Here is a 6,000-nt window from a genome sequence, read left to right as displayed (position 1 = left end):
CATTGTTGTTTTGTCGTTTTCACTTATGTGAGGTGCATTGTAGAGTATGGGTTCTCAAGAGTTGTGATGAAAAGTCTTCCCAAGGTACTCAGACAACAGTTTTTTTAAGCCTCACCTAGTGTTCTAAAGCCAAACTATAAGATAGGAATCCCCCATTCACATCCAAAAACTGAGACACAGGAATACAGCTAGAAATACACACAAACGTAGCCACGCAAACAACCCTCAGTTCTGCTTCCCCCCCCTCAACTTAAACACAGCTAGACAAGACCCCACAGCCCCATGTAAACACAGTCAGTCAACCTCCCTGAAAATAATCTCTACTCAAACACAGGGAAGCAACATTTCCAAAATAAACCTATATGAAAACAGTCAAGCAATACCCACCAAACCCACCCAAACATAGTGTGGTGTAGTAGTTAAGAGCAGTGGACTTGTAATCTGGTGAACCAGGTTCGATTCCCCACTCCTCCACATGCAGCTGCTGGGTGACCTTGGGCTAGTCACACTTCTTTGAAGTCTCTCAGCCCCACTCACCTCACAGAGTGTTTGTTGTGGGGGAGGAAGGGAAAGGAGATTGTTAGCTGCTTTGAGACTCCTTAGGGTAGTAATAAAGTGGGATATCAAATCCAAACAGGGAATTGCCCCTCCCAAAAGGACTACACGAACCCAGCCAGGATACTCTTCTGAAAAAGCACACACAAGGACACACATACCCCACAAACTGCATACCAACACAGCCAGGAACAGCCTTCCCTCCAGCTGAGAAAACCCCACAAAAACATAGCCCAGGAACACTCCCAACCACTTACACAAGCACAGCCAGCCAACAGCCCCCCCTTTCCCAAACCCCCAAACACCAACCAAGAACTATCACCTTCATTCCAAAGCTCCCTCTATACACAGCCAAGCACTCCCTCTTCCTAACCACTCCAAAAATCCTACACAAATGCAGTCATGCAGCATTTTGCTCCACTCCAAGATACCCCACACAAGACAGCTGGGCAGCATGAAGCCCTGTCCCCACTCAAAACACTCAGTCAGACTATCACCTGAAATCCCATACAAAACATGGGAAGGGGTGTGACGTTTGATGGTCTATTGATCCCTGTGTCACCACTGTGATTGCTTCCCCGCTGCCACCAACCCGTTTCTCCCGGGTACACACGGAGTCCAGACAGTTGTTAACATTAAACCAAATAAACAAGTTTATTTTATAAGCATTAACAAGTTTATTGTTTCAGATAATTTTTCTTGTAAGTTTCTTAATCTTAGTTTCTTTACCGGCCTAAAACTTCCTAATAACTTCTAACTGATTATCCCAACTGTCTATCTGACTCCTCTTAACAGATTCTCTCACTCTCTCACATCAAACTATCCCAACCCACAGACTTATCTTCCCTTTCTCTTCTCTAACACCCGACTGACTGCTTAACAACACTAACTCTAACTCTAACTCCTCCCCTTGGGTTCCCACTGGCCAATCACTTCACTCTCATTTAACCCTTTCTTTATGATCCAGCATGTTTGCCTAGGAGGGCAAATGCCACAGGGGGGAATTCACATAGTGAATTAAATAAAAAGTTGATAGATGAACATACTTTCCTTTGCAATGCTGAGGTAATCTCTAAGAAAGCAGAAAGCTTTTTGTTCTTAGTAGGGATGAGTTGTCCGGCCTGTTTTGGTTCTGCCAGTTTCTCATATTTCCAATCTTAAACTCCACTTTGTTTCTACAGCAATTTTCAATTTATTTTCTTTCTTTTTTTTTAAGTGAAAATTTGCCAGCATTTTAGTGCGAATTTGTCCTACATTTTGTTTGTTATTTTGCTACTATACACATTTTTTGCAAACATCATTTCCCTAATAAAATTCATTTTTGTATGTTGTTTCCACTAATATACACATTTTTGTACACACTAGTTGCCTGGTTAACTGCATTGCAAAATTCATAGAAATGCAAATTTCAAAGGGTGCCTGTGTTTTGGTTCAAATACTGTTTCAGAAAGTGCAAAGTTGGTAGGTTTATGTTTAAATGAGAACTTTATCAAATTTCTCCTCCATTCCAACAGTTTAGCAAAATACAATAGGAACATTCCAAGTCAATTCAGAATCCGGGCAACGTGTATCAATCTAGTAAGAAATTTCCAGTCATGGCTGGGTGTGCAGTACTTTGATGTGGCAGAGGTTGTATCTGAGATCCAAATGCCAAGCTACATATTTGACTCAACATAGCACACAAAGTATCCATTTCCCAGAAGGAAAAGTTTACACAGAAACCCATCAACACCACCATCCTCCATAGCAAACATTGCCAGACACCTGCCCCCAAACCATACACAAACACAACCAGCCAACACTCCCAAACCCCTCACACAAAAGCTGTCATGTAACACCTCCCCTCAATACCCCACACAACACAACTTGCTAAAAATTGCTCTGATCCACCCACAAATATAGCCAGCAACACCCACACCCACCCACAACACAAACAGATGCATGCAACACACACATTCAGACACCCCAAATAACAAAACCATACAAAAATGCATGCAATGAGAGACTCAGGCAGATTGAGGGGATGAGACCATTAGTGGGTCCGACAATCAAGAGGGCAGTTTCTGCATGTGCTGTAGAGGGAAGCGAGGGGCAGATGAGGCTCTTCAACCTGGGAATCTAAGAGAAGAAGGAAAACTCTGGTTGTTTTGGAGGACATCTTTGGAAGGAGGAAAGGCTAAGGGGTAAACCCTACACAAATCTGGAGTGGAGTTCCTAAGGTGGTTGGATGGCACCTTGTAGGCCTCCTTCTAGGAACTGCTGCAGCCAAGCTGGTGCCAAAGGCATTGCTCTGCTTTCCTTTGGCCCACATCAGCGAGGCCAAGAGGGGAGCCTTGTCATCTGGGCAGCCCAAGACCTCCATACACATTGCCCAGGCTTGTGCACCAGGGAGGGCACTTTGGTGCTGCTACCTCAGCGGTCTAACTTCACTCCCAGAGGCACACTTGATTGTTTCTCGAGGCAGATGGATGCCAACAAAGACAAACTGGTGAGCAATCTGGCCATTGCATTTTGCACCAGCTGAAGTTTCCAAACCATCTTCAGAGGTGGTCCCACATACTGGGCAACACATTACAGTAATCCAGCTTGGATGTTACCAGACCGTAGGCCACAGAAGTTAGGCTATCCCCATACTGATAGAGGCATAGCTGGACAACCAGATGAAGCTGACAGAAGGCCACCTGAGCCTCCAGTGACAGCAATGGCTAGGAGAGCACCCCCAAGCCGTGTACTCGCTCCTTCAGAGGGAGTGTAACCCCTCAAGAGCAGGCAGTCTTCCACCCATCTGGTCTAGAGAACCAACCACTAACAGTACCTATGTCTTATCTGAATTGAGCTTCAGTTTATTGGCTCTCATCCAGTCCATTACGAAAGCATGACACCCACTCATCCACTGCCACACCTGTAGATGTAAAAGAGAAATAGAGCCGTATGTCATCAGCATACTGCTGACAACACACTCTGAAACTGAATGGCTCCATTCAGCAGCTCCATGTAGATATTAAACAACACGGGATAAAATTGAGCCCTGAGAGACCCCACATGGAAGGTCCCATGGTGCCGAGAAACACTCCCCAAGCATCACCTGCTGAAGGCAACTATCCAAGTAGGACCAGAACCACTGCAAAGCACTCGCAACTCAGATAGCATCTCCAGGAGGATACATTGCTTGATGGTATTGAAAGCTGCTGAGAGGTCAAGGAGGATTTACAGGGACACATTGCCCCTGTCTGTCTCCCAACAGAGCTCAGCATATATGGTGACCAGGGCAGTTTCTGTGCCAAAACCCTGATTGAAATGGATCTAGAAAATCCAAGAACACCTGGATCTGGTCAGTGACCACCTGCTGAAAAACCTTGCCCAGAGGAGGGAGGTTGGCATCTGACTGGTAATTAGGTTCTTAGCATCTAGGGATGGTTTCTTAAGAAGTGGTCTTGTCTTCTTCAAACAAGCAGGAACCACCCCCTCTTGGCATTGGCCACCTCCATGGCTTAGGCAGCTGTCTCCTCTTCCAAGAGGGGCAAAGGTCCAATCCAAGCACCTTGTCCACACCCTCTAGCCTCTTCTATTGAAATTCACCCAACAAAACAGGATTAGATTCTGCATTACCCTGCAGTTTGTCCATTTGAATACAGAGGTACAGGGTTCGTCAATGAGGGCGGAGGTGTATCTACACCTGCACCATGTCATTGTGGGTGGCTATATGCCAGTATCGCAATCACCACTTCCTTCTTCCTTCACCTGGGGCATAAACAGGAAGGAAAAGGCCTGAATAAGAGGAGGTTTTTCAAACCTGCAATAAGTTACCACTCACTCTTGTGGAGGGTGGGATCTAGAATCATTCTAGACTGAAAGCAGCTGTTGATGATGAGTATAAATGATTCTGGATTGAGAAAAATCTATGTTTTTGTACTACAAACTGGTCAGTGCAAATGCAGTCCATATCTGAGAATACCCCGTGTGTAGGGGCAATTTTGATCACACAAAAAATGTAAACCACCCATTTCCTAGTACTGCAGTTATCACTGTCACCGTCCACTGAGACTTTGATGTGCCAATATAACATTTTTCTAAGTAAAACGAATTTCCAGTCATAGCCATGCTTCCAATTGTTTGAAAGAGGAAGAGGCTGAGACATCTTGGTGGTGCCAAGATATTGAGGGGAGTGGGTGTCAGGGCTTTTTCAGCCAGAACTCGCCCTCTCAGGTGGCAGCCATTGCCATTATAAGAGAACAAGGGCTTGTTCCAGCACCTCTTTTTCTTGCAAAATAGCACTGGTGGATGTAGTTGAGATTTGGTGTCATTGCTTCTCGAATTCCACGAACCATTTTCCTGCGATATTTTTTAAAGCCCTCTCACCCCTCTTGGTGCGGCAGCGTTGCAGGATGGCAGAGGCTTCACTGGGGGCCTTGATGAGGGAACTTGAACTTCAGTGCCCTTCCTGATAGGCGGTGGGGGCATAAGCCCCTGTCCCCTATCAGGAACTGGATCCTAGCCTGCGTCCTGCTTTGGCAAATGGGGATGCAGGCTGGCCTTGGGCCATGCCAGGGGGTGGAGCCGATGGAGCAGGTAGGCTTCTCTCGGATCTGCCACTTGCCCCATTTAAGCAGCCTACACTTGGGGCACTACCTGTTCATTAAAAGTGATCTGGTCTGCAAATTTATAGAGGGGAGGAGCTGTTCAATGGCGGTCCAGGATATTTTGCTGTCAGATTTCCCCCCCTTCTAGGTCAACACTGTAAAAAGTCTTATTGTGTTTTTGTAGACCAATTCCTGCCTTCTGTTATCCCCTCCACCAGCGGCGGCTAGTGCTCAGTGGAGCTGGTGGAGAAGTCACCAGGGACGGAGAACTTTAAAGTTTTAAGATCAGTAAGCGGAAAACATGAAAACAACGAGAAGAGGCAGGAACAAAGATTTGGAGATATGCTTCAGAGGTCCAGACTATGGGGAGCCCGGAAAAAATAATAATTACAATTTGGATTATAATTTGGTTGTTTTTTTATTTTAGTTTATTATTTTTAATTGGATTATGATTCGGATATGTGGATTGGCTGTTTTTATGGGGAAATCAATAAAAATGATTTTTAAAAAAGAGGAACTGGTGGAGAAGACAGGTAGGCAATTGGTTGATGGAGCCAGATCCAATGGTGAACAAAGCCAACTCATTTCTCATTCCCTCTCTGTCCTCCTGGCTAAGTTGTACACAGGAAAGACTGGGACTAAAGAGGAAGAGCCTGGCAGGGTGTGCCACACCTGCACTGGTTGTAGGAAAGACAGGTGAGGGCTGAGTGAAGGTAGAGTGATTTTGTTGGAGCAGTCCCCCACTAGCCCTAGTAGGTGACCTCTCCACTGCCCTTCTTATGAGACCTACTTAAAAAGATTGCATGTAAGCTGGCCAAGCTTACAGGCTAATAAAGACCTATATCAACATCAATATAGATCTCCC

This window comes from Podarcis tiliguerta (assembly GCF_965153285.1).
Source record: "Podarcis tiliguerta genome assembly, chromosome: 7".
NCBI lineage: Eukaryota > Metazoa > Chordata > Lepidosauria > Squamata > Lacertidae > Podarcis > Podarcis tiliguerta.
This window is presented reverse-complemented; position numbering follows the sequence as displayed.